Raw genomic sequence first — 21,878 nt, 5'->3', positions numbered from 1 at the left:
AATTTAACTCTCTTGAATGAACTCGAAAAGCAAGAAGCAGATAGACAAAAATTGAAATAAAGAAAAAAGTGCCTAAAACCAAAAATTGGTAAACATTGTCCAGGAGAGAACATCCACTTCATGAGAAATAATTTCTAATTATATGTACTGAGTGAAAGAATCTGTTTCAAAAATAGTTGGACAATTACCAGTCATCAATCTCCTATCTCTTTGGGAACGACAAAAGAGCATAAACAAAAATCCCAGAAAGAGTTGAGGACCTGTTCAATTCCATTTATAACCTGCAGATTAGGCATTGCCTTCTTCAGGTGCCATAGATACAAAGAATCTGATGACATAGAAAACAATCAGAGGTAGAAAGAGATGACTGAATACAAATAGACATGGAAAGTCCATGAGAAAACAGTTACACAAATGTTTTCTTTTGCAAAGACAGTCCATAGATGTGCAGAATGATATGGCTGAACTACCAGAGAGGCCCAGCATGGCCAGGTGGTTAAAGTACTCAACTTGTTATTCAAGGGTTGTGGGTTTGAATCCCCATCACACCAAATATGGGGCATTATAATCTTATGATCAATCCCACTATTCGTTGGTAAAAGAGTAGCCCAAGGGTTGATGGTGGGTGGTGATGACTAGCTGTCTTCTCTCTAGTCTTACACTGCTAAATTAGGGGCAACTAGCGTAGATGGCTCTCGAGTAGTTTTGCATGAAATTCAAAAACAAACAAACGAACTACTTTTATAGAGCCAAGGAATGGCTCTAGAAAAAAGTCACCTTTGAAATCTGTTATGGCCAGCCCTTAATGGAGAGAGAATGCCAAAAAAGTATTGGCAGGACAAGCAGCAGAAAAAAGGTGATTCTGCAAGGCTTGGTTTGGTTTCTGTTTCATATTTTTCTTTAAAAGCATTATGTCAATCAAATGTCATTTTTGTAAGATTTTATTGGATCAAAGTTGTAGTTCTGTGGTGTTGACAACACAACCATTACGTAATTTCATGTAAGGTGTATCATAAAGTACTGCATTACAAAGTATGTTTTGACAGACTGTAGTTTCAAATACTATGTGGATCAGAATCAATACCAACCAAGACATTTACATTGTTTCCCTCCAAAGTAACAAGAAACCCAAAGTAAAAACAAAACAATGATCAATCATTTACTGAAAAAAAAATGAAAATGTAATGTACTACATTTGCAAAAATAAAGACATATAAGTAAGAAATAATAATTACAAGTAAAAATACTAAAACTATGAAACCTTCTAATAAGTGTATTATCCCAAAACCATTAAAGGTAATGCACAAACCTAAGCAAGCAAATATTTCAATAAAAATCAGTAAAGATGAGAATTTTAGAAAGGACAATTTTGTACTTGTACTTAATAATACAAAAAATGTTACAACCTAAGTTAAAATTAAGATGAAATTTAAAAGTAAAACAATTCACAAAATAACCTGTTCTGCAGGGAGTGAGCAATAGTTGAAACAGATAAAAGTCAACGATGAACAGTTATAACTGTATAGTTTCCTGTTGATAACTTAATAATATATATTTCCACTGATGTACAAACCATGTATTGATTATTTTGCTTTAAACTTCACTAGTCTTTAAGTAGCCTACTACTAGTCGATGACAAGTAGCCTACTACTGTCAAAACATACTTTGTAATGCAGCACTTTATGATACACCTTACATGAAATTATGTATACAGCATTTGACATATAAATTATAATACAAAGGCCTATAGTATCAATAGCGGGTAACATAGCTCGCACATAACAATTAGGTTATCGACATGTTTAAACAACAAAGGAAAGACAAATTGCAAGACTACATTCACACAGTAACACTAAGAAATGTGAAATAACACTATTAATATTAACAGTAAAATTATGAATGAGAAACTCAGAAAGCGAGACGCAAAATAAAAGAAAAAAGCCCACCTGTAGAGTAAAATATATATGTAAAAACGGCTCGTTTGGATTGAGAAAATTTTTTACGTACAGGAGAGAACAAATTCAACAATTGACAAATGACCACCTGGTTCAACAACAAGTTTAAATTTTTTGTTATTAATTTTTCACCAGGTCACGCCTATCGTAAATTTTAATTTAAACCTGAAGTAAAAATCATACCACTAAGTTCAGACTTCGTTTTAACAAAATTCAAAAACACCTGCTTCCGTAATGGTAAACAAGCACCAGTAAGCGCGACATCTCGTAGTGTAGCCAATTATCCATTGAAATAGTTTCGGTATCTTACTTCATAAAGAAAAATAGAATTATGGTAATACTTTCATATATTTCGATAATGTTTGTAATCCTTTTTTTTCTCTATTAGTTTTACAATAGCATTTTGAGCAGAATTTTACAAATCCACAAACTTACGTCATTTAACATAAAATAATATATTTTATTCTAATAAAAATAGCAATGGTCTTAAATATAATAAAAAATAGAAACACTACGGTAAAACAAAACATGTTTAACCTACGGACATTTTGTATTTTATCTTGTAAGGTGGCTAATAATACTTCTATTTTGTTATTGTCTTGTTTACCATCATTATATATTTTTTATTATTCCACATATCGCCATCAATTTAGAACACTTTTATTTTGAAAATGCATGTTTTATTACACAAACACGAGATTCCTCTGGCGATGAAGAACAGATATTAATTCGTGAAAGATTATGTAGATTTATGGTTATAGATAGTCAGGTTGGATTTAATCTCGTAGTCTTACCAAAACTAAAAGCATACCTTCATTTTTAAAAAAGACTTATTTTACAAGATGTAGATAGAATGAACTAATGCTAATTGTTGTCCGATAATTAGAAGTGGTTTAATTTATTTCAAACATTGTGTTATTCTCTGTTGAATCAGATCATTCATTTTTTTTGGTTTCTTTCCCTTATTTCATTTCATATTTATTAAAATTATTACGTATTATAATTGATCTCGGACAAGTCTCCGATTTATTATGTTACGTACGTTACATATTACGATTTCAAATAGCCTAACGTTTTAACTCAGAAGTTAATTAAGTGATATTTGCCAACAAGATTGATACATGGAATTTTCTTTCTTAACACAAATATATCTCAATATACAAACAACAATACAATTTGTAATAACAGTCATTATATATAATAATTTATATGCAAAAATTTTACAAACAATACTAAATCTTCTATCTGATCCGGAATTGAATCTTTTGTCGACGGTTCAAGGAGAGAGAATTAGTTCTATATTGACATACCAGTACACTTCTCTTGATGGCTAGCTAACTCGAAGCACACATAACTTTTTCACCAACGACATTATCTAATATCCTCGTAGAAATATTAACGTCCTAAGTTCATTCACTGAAGTTAAATGGCTCATAATGTTTGAAATCTATAACCGTTCCTGGTCAAATATTTTTAGTTTTTCTACATTGATAAGCGTTTATCACAATTTCGAGAATTCTCTGATAGATTGTTCAGGCAAAGTATTCATGATGAAACTTTGTAGAATGGACGGAACTGCCTGTTGTGGAGGCACAAGTGTAGAGGACGATGTTTCGAAAGTCTTCCGCCTTTCGTCTTCAAGTCAGTGTGTGGTCTTTCGCTTTGAGCTTTTCAGGGGTTTAGTTTAGAGAGAGAGAAGTATGAGAAATTCTCTCCCCAACAGGGGTGGTCAGGAACGTTGTGGTTCCTCTTCGTCTCCCTCATGGAAAATTATTTACTTTTACGTAAAAGTTTTTTTTTTAAATTTGATCTGGTTTGTATAAGGTGATGAAGTGAGGTGGGAATTATAAAAATTGCGGGTGAAAAAGGGGAGCGAGACAAAAGCTGCACAAGGGAAGTAGGCCAGGCTGGAGCCCGCAGTCTGGAAAACCGACGAGATATCGACTCAAACAGCACAATTCAGGGCCGGGCAAGAACAATACCTTGACTGGAATCTAAAGATCCAATGCCTAATATTTGGATGTGGGGGGGGAAACAGGAGTGCCCCGAGAAGACCCACTTTCACAGAACAGGCGCTCAGTGTGTATAGGTGTAACAAACATTTTAAACAGAATGGTTACAACTCCTTCTTTATCAAGAACTCCTTGAAGAAGACCACGACAGAAAGAAAAGATCAGAAAGTTACCACCATTTACCTACCATACCTACAACATTTTATTGAAAAACTCAAACACATACCAAAAAAATTCAACACAGAAGTCCGGTAGAAATCCTACAATACCTTAAGGTCCATTCTGGTGTAAAACAAACAGCGACTTACCAAAGAGAATTTCAAAAAACGTCATCTGTAAAATTCCGTGTTCCTGCAGAGAAATGGGAAGAAACCTCGCGACAAGAATAAAAGAACAAAAATATAGTACAAGACCCATGAAAACACAAAAGTCAGCTTTGCAGAGCATGTCACGTCAACTGGACACAGAATAAAATGGAAGAAAACTAGAATCATTGATATAGACAAATTCTGGGAGACAAGAAAAATCAAAGAATCAGAAATTTCGGATTAGAGGTGAGTATCCTGTGGCTGATATTGGTTGAATCTACAGAAAAACTTTCCTCCAATCAGAAATAGTGATAATCCAATCAGTCACGACATGCTCTCCACAATCCACCAGAACGCTGTCCTACGATGCCGTCAAGGACGAATTGGCACTGTACGGGAAATTTTGCAAAATGGAATACGAGACCTGTCAGATTGGCCGAGTAATGTGCACATGGAATCGGCGTGTGTGCATAGACATAATAAAGCCAGTCCAAACTTTATTATTGTTCACGGCTTCCGGGTAATGTGTAATTACCCTGGCATGCAGTGGTTGTGCCATCATTTTGGCCTCGAGGGCCACCTGTTCAGTTACTGCCATACCCCGCAATATGGCAAGTGTCTGGCATGTGGACACACAGATAGTGACTGTGACATCAAGTGTAAAATTTGTAATGGTGGCTACACGTCCTCGTGTTGCCGAAGGCGTGTGGCAACAAATGCTATGGTGGCTGCAGGGCAGCCGCACATTAAGAAGAAGAAACAGGTGGGGTTTCCACTGACCCACCCAAAAGCTAACAGCTGCTGGGGTGGGGCCTCTTCAGCCCCAGTTGAGGGGCTTTGGGCCATGCAGAGATGGAGGACACTCTGGACGCCGTCTGGTTGGGAGAGGCCTCTGAGGAAGTTCAGGCCCACCCTTCTGGCCCAGTTTGGTATGGGCTCTGAGAGGGCTCTGGCCAGCCTGGGAGACTTTGGGATGTCCCTGTCTCTGTGGAAGCTCAGGCCTCAGTCTGGTGGTGACGGGGTTGGGGCTGCTTTGGCACCCACACTTGCCACCCCAGTAAGTGTTAGGATGGGATCCTCTGAGAAGGGTCCAGCATCCTCTGTACAGGGTAGGTCAGCCGAGGAGATAGTGCTTCCAAGGTGGCTCAGGCTTTCCCTGCTTGAGGAGATGTGGCTAAGAATTCTGAGGGATTCCTTGCCCAGGCTTCGGGTGTTGTGGGTCTTTTGAGCTCCTCCCTCACGGCCGTTGCAGACCCCACCCCGACGTTGGACGAGCTACTGTCACCTGGCTTGTTCGAGTAATTAGTCGACTTCCACAGCATTCCAGGTCTTTCAGAGCTCATGGAGGAGGGGAACGGGGCCCTGCAGCCTTGCGATGTTACCAGAATTTGGTCTGGACTTATTTGTTGTACAGTAGTGGTAGTCGGATTTCGGCGGCCGCAGCTGCGAAGCGGAGGTGGGGACAGGTGGCCTCAAGAGGCTGCACACACCACATCCCAGTCTGTGCAGTTGAAGTAGCAGTATCACTGATTTTTCCCTCAGGATTGGTAGAAGGATTTTTCCTGCATCAGGTTGAACATCCAGGAGATGCATAGCATTTATAAGCAATTCTACACATTTTTTCTCTTCAACTGCTTTGCGGTTGAAGCTATATTCCTGCAAGAAATCCATTTTGCCTCTCAGAAGAACAACTTTTCATTCTCTTCATGCTGTCCTGTCCGTGCGTGGTGTGGGGATCATTTTTCACCTGCATTTTACTGGCATGATCCTTACGTCACATAGTGATGCTGAGGGGCGGGTTGAGAGCGTTGATATTGTCACTGGAGGTCGTAGAATTCGGCTTGTTATTGTCTATGCACCTGTTTGGCCTAAGGAGTTGGCTTTCTTCTGGGGCTTAGACAGGTTCTTTATAACACAGACTGATATCGTCCTCGATGGTCATTTCAAATGCACTCTGGATCCTCACCTCAACAAGATTGGAAGCAATCCTCTTTCTAGTGATCAGTGTATGGAGTCTCTGCACATGATGCTGTCAAATTTCGAATCTTCCAATGCCTGACGTGTACTGCGTGGATTTGCTTTTGTGGCCACATGAACTGGTCAGGGTATTTCTTGTTGCCTTGACAGGTTATATGTAACAACTTGCCTTCAGCAGAGCCTTAGCAGGGCTGCAGTTCACTGGGTTGGGAATGTCTCGTTTTGCGTGTTCGACAATTGGGTTCTTCTCACCACATTCCGGGATTTTGTCTCCGTTTTTCAGGGCCCTGGTGTGTGGAGGCTCAACGTCTCCCTCCTTGCCGAGGATTAGACTGGGGATGAATTGATTGCCTTTGTTTGGTGGCTATTTTGTCGAGTGTGTCGACGTGTTCTGGTGGGTGGCTCTCAAAAAAACCTGTGCCGCCTTGTTGAGCTGGCATGTAGCATTGCGAGCCCGCTGCCTGGCCTTACTAGGCAAGCAGGCATCTTAGCTGCCTTGCTCTGTGGCAGGCCAATGGATTACTGGGTCCTCTCGAACATTGAGAACCTTCACAGGGAAATAGATTTGTATTATTCCAAACCATTCCTTTCGGCGAGCATCGCTAATCTGATGGAATCTCTTGATCCTCGAAATGTTACGAGAGTTCCACTGTGCAAGGCACGGGAAATGGCCAAGACCAAACACATCTCCAGTCTAGTGTTGGAGAATGGTCAATTGTCATCTGACATATCTGACATTCTAGACGCGTGCCTCGGCTGTTACCGCCGTTTCTATTCGGCCTAACAGTGGACGATGGGTTGTGGGACGACATTACTCAGTTTCTGCTACCCTCGACTCTTCCTTTCACGAACAGCTAGTGAAACCCATCAGCCTGAGTGAATGTTGGTCTGGCCACGGCGTCCATACCGCCGGGAACACTGGATGGGATCATTACTCTTATTGGTAAGGATCCTAGACAATCTGAAGATCTTTCCTCGTGGTGTCTCACATCTCTTTTGAACGTGGATGGAAAGATCATTTCTAATGTCCTGTGTGCCCATATGAGTGTAGTTATGCCTTCTTTGGTTTGCTGTACTCACACGTGGGGCAGAAGCATATAAAAAATCTGGTGTTTTTCAGGGACCTGATCCATTACATCACAGACAGGGATATCCCTGCAATCTTTGTGTCCTTTGACCAGAGCAAAGATTTTGATCGAGTTCACCAGAAATGTTTATGGTTCGTTCTGGAGAGGTGTGTAAAACCTTGTGTGTAAACTGAAAAATCACTGTGTGGATCAAAACAGTCACCACGCTGTTGGAACAAATCATTTCATGAACAGATGATGGAACTGGAATTTGTTCAGAGTTCAACACATCCATGTGTTTTCATACGGAAGGGTAAAAATCTATCAATAGTTGCAGTATATGTGGCTGACATTATTTTGGTTGCTAATAGTGATGATGAAATAATCAATATAAAGGAAGCACTGAAGGAAACATTTCGCATGAAAGACCTTGAAAACCTCCATTACATCCTTGGGCTCGGTGTTGTTCACGATGAAAAGAATAGCTGTGTATGATGAAATCAAAGACAGTAATTGTAAGTTTGTGTAAAACTTAAAATTAAGTGGGAATGTTAAGAATACTGAGATAAGTGCTGAAACGGCTCTTTATATCAGCCTTATGATGGCTGTTGTAATAGAAATATCAATCCTTACATTTCTCCATAGAGAGTGCTAATGCACTCTTTGAGACATATGAGAAATTTGTAACAGTGACAGTAATGATAGGGGTTGAAGGATTTTTAACTCTTCATTTGCACGACCCTTGTTTCAAAGTATCTTCCAATAAATTTTGGTTGAGGTAGGACCAGCAACTTTAGTAAAACAGTAGTAGTTATATAACGGACAGACAAACAGCCACACATATTTTTGTTTTATATATTTATACATACATAAACACAAATAATATTAAAAAGGAATATAATGTTCCACATCACAAGAAACAACAAACACAAACCGTTTGAAATGAACACCAAACAACAGATCAAATATAGCATACAAGTGAAACGCTGGAGAAGCAATCTTTTATACAAAACGATAAAACTTATACATGTATATGTGTGTGTGTGTGTCTCGATGAACGAAAATAAGAGTCCAAACAGAAATAAGCAACAAAAATTAGTTTGAAATAAATTTTCGTTTTTTCGAAAAAATGTGAGTAATATTAATAGGTGTTTTGTATTATTTTAGGACAACAGTGTTTCGTTTGTAAAGTTCGTATGATTTGGTTTGCTAGCCCTCCCTAATTTAGTAGTCTAAGACTAGAGGGAAGGCAGCTAGTCATCACCACCCACCGCCAACTCTTGGGCTGCTCTTTTACCAACGAATAGTGGGATTGACCGTCACATTATAATGCTCCCACGGCTGGGAGAGCGAGCATGTTTGGCGCGACGCGGGCGCGAACCGAGTCGCACCCCTTAACGCATTTGGCTATGCCGGGCCCGAATTGTAATATAATTAAACCCTATTAAATTCTACTTTATAAGATTTCATCTAAATATTAAAGATCATTACATTTTCACTTCCAGCTGCAGACAGCAAAAAGTAGTGGAAGTTAAGATATTGTGCGTTCAACATTCAACACCCAACTAATTACTGATTCTCCTTAGTTTAGAGCTAGTTTGGTATTAACGTCAGAATCTTGTCTGATGGATGGAATATTCGCAACGTGTTTGGGTGCTGTGGCTTCAGACATTATTTGTCATGACTAAAAGACGACAACGAGGTCTAACGATGGAAGAATAGGTTTGGTTTTGTATACATATACACACACTAAAGAAGGTATAATCACAAGTTAGTTACGAAAGGATAAAAACTAACATACTTGTAACAATAAATGTTTTGCCCCTATGGAGTTTTTGTGGAGAAACCAGGACCTAATGTCAGGAGTTTATACTACCTAAGCGTACAAGGAAAATACCTATCCTCTTCTCAAGTAGGCCAGTTTGGTTTGATTTGAATTTAGCGCAAAACTACTTAAGGGGTATTTGTGCCAGCTTTCCCCAATTTAGCAGTGAAAAGCTGAAAGGAAGGCAGCTAGGCATCACTGCCCACTTTTTTACTAACAAATACTCAAAGGTCAGTATTGTTTCTTGGAAAAATTATAAGACATGTGTTAAAAGCGCGGATACTTTGTGCACAAATTGAAGGTTCGAATTTATTATCTGTTAAATATATTTTCCTCTAGTAAATTGTTAAAACTTAAAACTTATTGATTATACCAAATATTTTTTTTTCCATTTGATTCTTCGGAATTTATTATATTTTATCTCAATATTTCAACATAGAGGTGAAAACCATTATTTTTTTCAAGTTACATAAACCATTTTATGCTAATTAACGATATGGCTGATTCAAAAATAATTATTTATTTTTCCGGTCAAAGTTTTATTTTAAAAAAAAAGAAAACTAAACATGCCCGGCATGGCCAGGTGGGTTAAGGCCTTCGACTCGTTATCCGAAAGCCGCAGGTTCGAATCCCAGTCACACTTAACATGCTCGCCCTTTCAACAATGAGTGCGTTTTAATGTGACGGTCAATCTCACTATTCGTTGGTAAAAGAGTAGCCCAAGAGTTGGCGGTGGGTCATGATGACTAGCTGCCTTCCCTCTAGTCTTACACTACTAAATTAGGGAGGGCTAGCAAACCAAATCATACGAACTTTACAAACGCAACACTGTTGTCCTAAAATAATACAAAACACCTATTAATATTACTCACATTTTTTCGAAAAAACGAAAATTTATTTCAAACTAATTTTTGTTGCTTATTTCTGTTTGGACTCTTATTTTCGTTCATCGAGACACACACACACACACATATACATGTATAAGTTTTATCGTTTTGTATAAAAGATTGCTTCTCCAGCGTTTCACTTGTATGCTATATTTGATCTGTTGTTTGGTGTTCATTTCAAACGGTTTGTGTTTGTTGTTTCTTGTGATGTCGAACATTATATTCCATCAAAGTTCAAAATCACCAATTAGTTTTTAATTTTAGGCATTACAAAGAAATGTCAAGTTTGTACTGGTTCAAAATTAGGTATAATGCTACACAATGGATTACCTGTGCCTTGTCCATCACGAGTATCGAAATCCCGTTTGTAACGATTATGTATTTCACATTAGCTATTTTTCATGCTATAAGTTTCCTTCTATTTTTTTGTTTTAGATTTCTCAAGCATTGATTTTTCGCATGTTCCAAGTTTTATGATTTGCTTTAATTGGTTTCAATTTGAACTTATCTTTGGAAATTAGTTCTGGGAATTTTTCCTATTAGACCATTGCTCTTTGTTTTACATAATTTTATTTTATATTTAGTTCAAGTCTTCTACAAACTATGTTTTTTGGCTTTCTTATTTTTGACATCAAAAATTACAAAATATTTTACAACAAAAATAAACTATATCGTCATTAAGAGACCTCACCAAATCACCTCATGTAATTAAATCAAATGTTCAACAAACTGCTTGACTTTACACTTTTTTATTCTATTATCATGGAATATATGTTTCAGGATATGAGAAAAATGTTAATATGCAACTGTTCACAGTATAGCAGTGTACCAACAAACACTTGCCCATTTCAAGTACTGATCTTATGCGTATAAATTCACTAATGAATTTTGAACATTTGAAGATAAAGTTATGATGATTAAAAATTTTATTTTAGAAAATGAGTTGACATAATTTTAACTTTTATGTCGCTTGAGGTTTTTATATTATTATTTAAACAACGTCTGTCGCCACCAACTAGTACAGGGTATGTCTACGGATTCACAACGTTAAAATCAGACGTTCGATTCCCTTCGGTAGGCTCAGCAGATAGCCCGATGTGGCTTTGCAAAAAGAAAACACACGCAAAGTCTGTTACTGTTGTTTTAAGTACTTGTATTTATATAACAGAGAGCGCAATAAATTTTAAGTTTTCCTATTCATTTTTAGTTAAATTTTTAACCAAAAACTATGCATTTGTATGTCTATTCATCGCGAAGAAATTGCTTTTTTATAAATTAGCGCACACTGGTTTATGTTTGTAAAGATTAAACTTATAACGGTTTTATAAAAAGCGTTCTTTTTTATACTTTTAATTTTAGTAATTATACGTAAGAGAATAAAAAATAAATAGCTTTATTAAAATCTTAATATGTTCATATGAGTTAACTCACATTAAAACTAATTTAGAAAAAAACATCAAATATATATAATGCGCTCGTCAAAAATGTAGAGTTAGTGGTTTTGAATTTCGCTCAAAGCTACACGAGGTGTATTTGCGCTAGTTGTTCCTAATTTAAGAGTGTTAGACAAGAGAGAAGGCAGCTAGTCATCACCAACCACCCACTGTCAACTCTTTGGCTACTCTTTTACCAACCAATACTGTTATTGGCTGTAACATTATAATGCCCCCACGGCTAAAAATGCGAGATTGTTTGGAATGACGGGGATTTGAACCTGTGATCATCGGATAACGAGTCGAGTGCCTTAACGACCTGGCCATATCGGGCCTTTAACAAGAGTGGAAAACATTTCAAAGTTCCTTCACATATTTTTGAACTCATGATTAAACAGAATCACTTCTTTAATTTTTCACATGTTGAAATAATTGACAAAAAGCAATATTAAACGTAGAAAAAATTGACGTTCTCTTTATTTTAACTACATTGAATATACAAGTATTAATTTATATTTATTCTTATTTTTCTTCTTTTTACTCAGTTGTTGTTTTGTATTAAATAGTTGAAGAAATTATTTACGGTTTTCTAATTCTGTCTGAAGAAAATAAATAAGAGAAAGTTTGAAACATATGTAATTGGTTATCCGATAATAAATAAATAAAATTTATTTCGCTTTATTTCAAAGTCATTGATCACATTTTGTTTCAATAATTATACTAAAAAATATTTCAAAAGTAACAAAGTTACAGCATTGCTATGACAACAGAATTCTAATTTAACCGACAAGATTATTCCGTGAAATACGTTTTCCAGTAAGCTGTGGAGAATTTAATTAAAATATGGGAAAAAGAGGAAGGTATATCAAAAAAAAGATACAAAAATGGGTCCGCTGTTTTATTCCATCTTGGTATGTAGTAATTATTTATCGATTTATTCGTTAAACTTGCGAGAATTTTTCTTTTTATATGGCCTAAACTGTGAATGTTCTGACTTTGCTCAGATATACTTGTATACGCCTTGGAACTATGGGCTATGCTGAAGTTATATTCTTTACAACATAGCTCAATTATATCTTTCTTCTTAGTCCCACGCATATTATTATATGTTATTATTTATTTTGACAATTCACAGATGATTTCATAGTTTAATAATTACATGCAACACTTTACTATAAAAAGTACTTTGATCTTTCAACGAAGTTTAAAGCGATTTATGTTGTCTTTTCAATTGACTCAACAGGTGGAAAACGAAGTTTTATGATAAATATCAAATACATATTTATTCCAAAACAAAAAAAAACAACTTTAATACGGAGTTTCGGAATTTCCTTAAATTCTATCATCAGCCTTAATGTCTCAAAAAGAAAATTAGTTCGTAATATTCGAATTATATAAAACAATATTACCATAAAGCGAGATTTCAAATTCATTCGGAAATTTAGAAAGAACATTTTTAAACGGTAACAATATAACGGAAAGCACGACAAAACGTGCGGCTTATATATTAATATGTTTATTAAATAACATTGTTAATAGCAATTATCATAAAGAAAGGCTTGAATATAAGCATAAACACTGTATTCTTAAAATAATAGTGAATATTAAATAAAAATAATGAGAATCAGAAACTTAGAATTTGATGTTATTCTTTAGTGTGATGTGATCATTGGAAATGAGAGGTTTTCTTTAATTACTAGGTCATAATCTATAGTTTCGTACTCGAGAATTATGAAACTTACCAAAAAAAAAATGATGTGGTTGTTATTCTTACCACGAAATCTGGTATTAGAGTCCGGTGAATTGCTTAACCTACAACCGCTTCTTGCTGAAATTATCATATACATGCATTTGTAAGTGACGTGTAGTTTTATCAATATTGGTTGCTTTATAACGACCATATGCGTATTCATATACGACCTGTGCGCGTACAGAAATGTGTAAAGTGTTTTGATTTTAAACATATTTTAAATTCTTAATGTGGCAATATGTTTTAATCATTTATAAATTTCATATTTGAGTTTAAAATTTTGTCAATGAATTTGTTTGTTTGTTTTGGAATTTCGCACAAAGCTACTCGAGGGCTATCTGTGCTAGCCGTCCCTAATTTAGCAGAGTAAGACTAGAGGGAAGGCAGCTAGTCATCACCACCCACCGCCAACTCTTGTGCCACTCTTTTACCAACGAATAGTGGTATTGACCGCCAAACTATAAAGCCCACACGGCTGAAAGGGGCGCAAGTTTGGTGTGAGGGGTATCGAACCTGCGACCCTCGGATTACGCGCCGAGTGCCTCAACCACCTGGCCTAAGCGAAGACAGAAGTAGCCAAATCAAATATTATACACTTTGTTTAAAATATTTAGAGCAATTTTACATTTGAAGGATTCTGATATGATTTGTTTATAGTTTCGCGCAAAGTTACATGAAGATTAACGACGCCAGCCATCATCACCCACCGCCAGCTTTTGGGCTATTCTTTAACTAACTAATGGTGGATTGGTGGTCACTTTATAACGCCCCCACGGCTGAATGAAAGAGCATGTTTGATGTGACGTGATTCGAACCTGCAAATCCTCAGATTGCAATTTGAGCGCCTTAACCACCTGACCATGCTGCGCCTGTCTGATATGAAACAAATGTAAAAGCCAATAAATATTTTCTGAAAGTAAATAAATAGATGTTGAAAAGAGATTGTTTATTTGACCGTTTAAAAACTCTAAGTTACTGTTTTCTTCTATCTCTCACGTAAAGTTTATTAATGGATGTGGTGAGTTTGGGTATTTTAAGAAAAAATCTTCTTCGTATGAAAGGGTAGAAAAGTATCATTGTCGTACCTTCTATATAATACAGGGTTTTTTTAATAAAGGGAGTAATTATCTAGCTGTTCACGTTCGTATTAAAACAGAAAAATATTTGCAATGGTCCCACCTAGAGGTGATCCCCTCGCCACTCCATCTATCTGGTCATAATTATGACCATTAGAAATGATTAGAAATCATTAGAATGACGACGAATTAAAAAAAACGTTTTTCGAATTCTTTTAATTAAAGTTAGTTCATTAAAGATTTTTTGTATTGTCGTTTTTAATATCTATTTTGTTTTCACAGTTACATGAAACAGCGTTTTCCACTTAATACTATAAATTAACTCGTGTAACGTCTGCTTATTCTTTACTATTCATCAGATGTGTGACACAAGCTTAAACAGAAACATGAGTAATAACGTTTAGGTTTTATTTTGTTTTCCAATAAATATATTATGCTTGATTTATCGGGTTTTTTTATTTCGTGTTGGAACCAATTTTTGACGCTGCTTAGTTTTGTAGTATTATAATATAATTGTACAAGCTTCTTATAATATAAAAATGTACTTAATAAGTATTCTCAATATATTAAACACAATGATAAAAACAAGTTGGGTAATATGTCGCTAAAACAAAAGATGTTTGTAAACAACTACCACAATCACATTTCTGAGTTCATCTATCATCAAAGCTTGTTTTATTATTTTACATTTCATTTGAATTATAAAGCTGCAAAATAATAAGAAATTTTTTTTTTTTTCATGGAACAAGATGATGAAAGCTTCGTTAAATCATTTTGCACTTTACCATTCTGAGTTTTGTTTTGTCGACAATATCTCTGTGTGAGACTGTTTACAATAAACTTAAACACTTAAGTAGCTAACTATAGTACGATAAAATATATATAATTTTTTTTTCATAACGCTAATAATCTTAAACACAATGAAATTTTATGCGGTTTCGAATCAAAACATTTACAGACTCAATGTTTACCCATACAAAACTGTTATTACTGAATGAAAAGTTATTTTATTGTATGTGTGTGCGATTAGCGGCTGTTCTTTACTCTAAATCGTTCTATTATCTTGGTATAGCTTTATATTATTTTTGGTTACTGCAATTTAAAATCAGTTTTGCACACGTTGTCAGGATTGCTATTTCGGTCGTAATCGACGAACAAGAAGGGTCAGGTACAACGAAGACCTGTATCTCAAGACGGCTAGTATGGGTATTAAAACTTCTATTAAAATAAAGAGTAGAGAAAAACGTTTCGACCTTCTCAGGTCACCTTCAATGAACTTACAACGTTAGAAGCCGGGTTTCGATACCCGTGATGGGAATAGAAAACACAACCCATTGTGCAGCTTTATGCTTAACTAAAAACAAACATGCAAATATTTTTGAAAAGATCATAAGACGAAACGTTGAATCAAATTGCAAATACGTATTTTAACCAATTAACAAGTTACTAAAAAAAGTAAACAAAGAACATCAGAAATAGTGTCTATATTATTTTCTAAGGCTAAAAATATCTTTTTTTGACTCAACTAAAAGTTATATTTTCTGTAGATATGGAGCTAAAATATGGATTTGTAGTTTGAGAAAATAATATAAATACTATCTCTAATGTTGCTTGTTTAACTTTGTTTAGAGTTCTTGTTTCTGGGGTTTTTAATTTGTTACATGTTGTCTCATCTTATTTCTGTACTTTTCGATTATCACTATTTCCCCTTTTTAAATTTATACTAAGCTTTTTCTTTAGTATTTTTATGTACATTTGTGGAGAATACATTTTAAGCCACGAACGTGCATATGCGTTCCGTTAAATGTTACATGTGCAGTGATACCTCGGTTCTCGAACAATTCGGTTTTCGAACATATTGTTTGAGAAAAAAAATGTCTCGGTTGTGGAGCATAAACTCGGTTACCGAACCAAGATCTCGGGCCCAAACCCCCGAAGTAACCCGACTGATGACCCGAACGACTCTTCGACCATTTTCGGCACACGCCATAAGGCTAGTTGGGGTGGTTTGAAATATTTAGGAAGAGAAGTGTCATACCTAGTGTGGTGAGACATGGGTAGGATGCCAGTTCTAACAAAGACGCTGCAGATAAATTTGTTAGGGAATTTAAGGACTACATAGAAGCTGAGGGTTTTATTCCCCAACAAGTGTTCAAGTGTGATGAGACAGACCTCGTTTGGAAGAAAATGCCAAAGAGGACCAACATCACCAAGGAGGAGAAGTCACTGCTAGGACACAAGCCAATGAAGGACAGGCTAACTCTATTGTTATGTAGTAATGAAAGTGGGGACTTAAAACTGAAGCCTTTGCTTGTGTATCATTCTGAGAACCCGAGAGGTTTTAAGAAAAATAATGTCCTGAAAAGTAAACTAAATGTCATGTGGAGGGCTAATAGTAAAGCATGGGTAACCAGGCAATTTTTTATGGAGTGGGTTCATGAAGTGTTTGCCCCAAGTGTAAAGAATTACCTCACGGAAAAACAGTTGCCACTCAAGGCCCTTCTTGGGATGGACAATGCATCTATTCACCCCATGGACCAGCAGGTTATATCAAACTTTAAGAAACTCTACACCAAAGCACTGTTTTAAAGGTGCTTTGAAGTGACCTCTGACACAAAGTTAACCCTCAGACAGTTTTGGAAAAATCACTTTAATATCCTCCATTTCTTGAGGATCATAGACAAAACCCAGAGGGAAGTGTCTTTGAGGACTATGAACTCAGCCTGGAAGAAATTGTGGCCAGGCTCAGTAACAGATAGAGACTTTGAAGGCTTTGACGCTGAGCCTGTTATCGAGGATATTGTCTCACTAGGCAAGTATATGGGCTTGAATGTGAGTGGTGATGATGTGGAGGAGTTGGTGGAAGACCACAACACTGAGCTCACCACGGAAGAACTCCAAGACCTTCAGAAGGAGCAGCAACAGAATGCAACTGATGAAGTGTCTTCAGATGAGAAGGAGGAAAGGGAGGATGTTCCTTGTTCACTAATCAAGGAAATGTGTAGAAAACGGGAAGAGTTACAAAGTTTTGTGGAAAAATTCACCCTGACAAAGCTGTAGCAAACCGCAGTATAAACCTTTTCAATGACAATGCCATGTCTTACTTCAGAAACATTTTAAAATGCATGCAGAAACAAGCCTCATTAAACACGTTTTTTAGTGAGAAATAGGTTTAGTGAGTCTCAAGCAGGTTGTAGCGGTACAAAGAGACAGAAATTAGAAAGAACCGCAGAAGGAGAGTTACCTTACGTTTTTATGGAAGGTGACTCCCCTTCCAAACAACAATAACCCTCCTACTCTCCACGTTCCTCACCATTTTTTACTTTCGCCATCAGCTCTCCTCAGTACAGGCAGAGTGCAGTTAAATTTTCATTTATTGTTTTTTATTGTTGTTTTATTGTGGTTGACTTTATGCATATAAGTATTATTATACGGGTATAAATAAGCAATTATTTTACTTAAAATGTTTTAAAATGCGTAATTTTTTGGAGGTCTGTAACGAATTAATTTAATTTACAGTATTTCTTATGGGAAAAATTGATTCGGTTTTCGAACAGCTTTCTTGAACGGATTAAGTTCGAAAACCGAGGTACCACAGTATTTCAGTAATTTACTGCTGCATTGGCTTTTTTTACACCCAACCACCCAGTAAAAGTAACAATTGTACAATAAGTAACAAATATTGTGATGGTCATAACATCTGTGTGTTAGAACTGAAAAGTCTTCTAAAAAAATATGGTGCGATGATGTTTCGTTGTGACAATATTTTGAAGAGTTAGGCGGAGTTTGGAGTGTAAGTTCAGTTCTGTTAGAACATGTATTGTTAGCTGACTACAGGAAACAAAATGTAAAGTTTTTACCAAGGATTGTATCGTCATAGATTTAATGATCGTCTTTCAGTAATATCACAGAGTTATGTAATAAAGAAAAGCATCAAAAATCAAACTTATCATAAAGGAATAATATTACTTTTACGATAATACAATACAGATTAACAATGTAAACAGATGCAGTAACATCTTGTTAGGTCTTTATAACACATGTGTATGTTCTTCAACAGCCTGTTGTCCACAAATGTTTGCTAGAAAAATGATGCATGCAAGATAGACAAGAGCGAAACACTTAGCTTAAGTCGCCACTTTTCGACATTTATGAGCGCTACTTAAACACAAACTATTAAAAATTGCAATGTATATATATATGGAATAATGCTATAAGCAGCGGTAATAAATACGTAATACAAACTCATGAAGTCATATAATTATAAGAATAAAAAGGACAAAGGATCACTTCCGTCATCTGAATGGGAAATCTACTGTGGTAACTCTCCAATTTCAAACTTAGCTGAAATATAATTGCGGAAGTCAACATAAGGACAACAAACTTGTGAAACGATGTGAAGCAGCAAAATATGAGATGTTTCATGTGACAGTTTCCAACTAATGTGCTAGAAAATGCACGAGTTTTAGCTTCCTACTAGCGTATACATTTGGAAAACACGTGATTTTTTTAGTGGTAGAAAGAGAAGAACTTAGAAATTTTTTACATCACAATAAAATTAAAGAGAATATCTTAAATTTTAAAAAAAACTCTGTTGTTTTTGATAAATTCCTGTGAGACATCACATCACAGTATATATTACATGCAGTGGAATCTTAACAGGGATTTATATCTTGAGAAAACAACCAACAATAGATATCTAGCCTTGTTTACTTCATTTTTTGCGATCACTATTTGTATATTCTAGATTTGGTTTGGTTTTTGGAATTTCGCACAAAGGAACTCGAGGGTTATCTGTGCTAGCCGTCCCTAATTTTGCAGTGTAAGATTAGAGGGAAGGCAGCTAGTCATCACCACCCACTGCCAACTCTTAGGCTACTCTTTTACCAACGAATAGTGGGATTGACCGTCACATTATAACGCCCCACGGCTGAAAGGGCGAGCATGTTTGGCGCGACGCGGGCGCGAACCCGCAACCCTCGGATTACGAGTCGCACGCCTTACGCGCTAGGCCATGCCAGGCCTTGTATATTTTAAATTATCAACTTTTAATTATATATTAACTTTCTGAATCCACACCAGAGGGTAAGTATACGCCTAAAGTAAGATATAACCCCATTAAGCATGCATAAAAACAGAAAACTAGTAGGAAAATAACTTTTTTTAAGTAAAACAAATAAGTCTAAAACAATGCGTTAAATTATGTATTTTCAAAAAATTATTTACTGAGCTAGGTGACTTTGTATCTAAGATTTTGTGTAAACGCGTTTAACACGCATTTATTACAAAGGCACCCGCTCATAAGAACCTCTCAACTATTGTGTATTTATTATCACATAAATCAACTTTTAAGTTAGTCGTGGACATTCGCAGCGTTTCATATAGGTTACCTGTCTAGGTTACGGTGAAAAAAATTTTTGTAAGTTTGTGAAAATTTGGTTGTGTTTACAATGATGAAATCACTTATTTTCCTCATTATCAACAATTTGGGTTGTCTTAATTAATGTAAAAAGAAGGTTTTAAATGTTGACTCCATCCTTCAGTCATCACTGAAAATTTTAAAAATTAATAAAATTTATAATCTTATAAAATACAAACTTTGTAGACATTTGTTAAAAGTTAATGTTACTTATAAGTTGATTTCTTATCATTGGATTATGTACGAATGATAATGACGTTAATATTTTCATAGTCACTTGAATTCCGAAAAAATAAGTAACATCTTATTAAATTACTTTATAGTTGCTGTAGAGGTGAAGAAATTAAACAGAGCAACAACATAGAATTAAAAGAAGGTGAAATTGAGGAAGAAGAACTAGAGGAAATCATAAAATTTAAAAATTCGAAAGAACAGTTGATGATAGTCTCTTTTCCAGTCGAGAGGACTGTGATTTGTGACTTAGAGAAAGAAAATCTACTTAGGTCCTGCAACAGAAACTTATGGTGCAAAAGTAATTTGTCACTGAATGAAACACCGTTAGAATTTGACACAACAGCACAAGTTCATCAAGTTCAAGGACCACAGGATTACATATTCTCTGAATTATTTGTTATCAGTCCAAGAAAAACAGGACAGTTATTTCTTCCAAAACGGTTTGTTTCCAGTATCACCAACTGACGGAAACTTAAAGGACAGCGACCTAACAAACATAATGGGTAATATGATTTTAAACAGTTATAGTTTTTAAAATAATCTGTGAGCTGGACGTGACCTAAACGTTTGTGTCAGTAGATGTGGAATCGAAGGATTCAAGATTCTGCTGAACACGGTCTACACTTCCAGCTGTGGATACATTATAAAGTAGGAGAATCATTCCTTATTCGTTTCAAACACACATACAACATGTCAGTGGCAGATGTTACTGACTACCATGTAGTGTCTTTTTATTAATTTGTTAAGTATATTCAAGGATTAATTTCAAAAACTTTAGAACTTGTAAATCTCACTTTAAAAGTTACGTTGTGTTTCAGTTGAGTGAATTATTTTGATGGCTTTAAGTAATGAGAGGTATTTATTTTTATATTTTCAAACTATAGAAGCTGCAGATTTATATAATCGAAGAAAACTATATATGTATATAGTTGTTTATATATATTTATAAAACCCAATTTACTGTAGTTATTTGGGATGTTCCGTTATACGTTGTGATTAGCCTCTGTGTTTGCTAATTTTTTGATAGTTTCTTTCCACTGACATGATTAATTATAAGAATTTAACCCCAACCTGTTTCTATAGGTTTTATGGACTGTCATCCAAATACGTATAATTCGGCATAATATCATAACTATTTCTCAATTGATTATGACTAATTCAGATTTGTAAAACACATAATATATAAAAATAAATGTAAGTAAAATAATCTAAGGAAGATATTATAGACCAGTGTTATGACTATAGTCTCTACTTTATAAATTAATTAAAACAAGTTACACGCTCATATTTCTATAAAGAGAGTAACGATAGGTAACTGAAAGCACGCTATAAACTTGTGCTTAACGTATGGAACTCTCGATATGTCGTCCAGCTTCCGTTAACAAATATATATATAAAAAAAACACAACACTTTGGGTACTTGGGTTTATAATAAATATCACAAACAAATCTTACTGTTCTATTACAGTAGTCTTAGAGTTAACGGTGTCTGCTGTTGATTAGCTAACTGGCTTCCCTAACCTTTAAATTTGAGATGGTTAGCACAGAGAACATTGGTTTGTGTAGGTTTGAACAAATGTACAAACCAAATTGACCTTCAACATACAACCACTGGACGTAGAGACATGGAGCTGATTTGTCTGTCTCGGATATACATCACTGAACACGATGTCGGTTCAGTTTGTAAAACTCCTGTGGAGTAATAAACACTATGTGACTTAAATAACCTTTCACGGATAACAATACCAGTTGTGTTAGAAACATACATAAAGAAAGTATGAAATCATGAAAAAATAATCTGATTTCTCTTATTTTGGTATAAACGACTCTTTGCAGCCTTAATCTGTCTATTAACAGTCATTATTTAATGATTGAATGTTTCATACAACACTTGACATTTCACTTGATTTAGTTCTTTAAAATGCATAAGACTTT

Source organism: Tachypleus tridentatus, chromosome 13 (genome assembly GCF_004210375.1).
Source record: "Tachypleus tridentatus isolate NWPU-2018 chromosome 13, ASM421037v1, whole genome shotgun sequence".
Taxonomy (NCBI): domain Eukaryota; kingdom Metazoa; phylum Arthropoda; class Merostomata; order Xiphosura; family Limulidae; genus Tachypleus; species Tachypleus tridentatus.
This window is presented reverse-complemented; position numbering follows the sequence as displayed.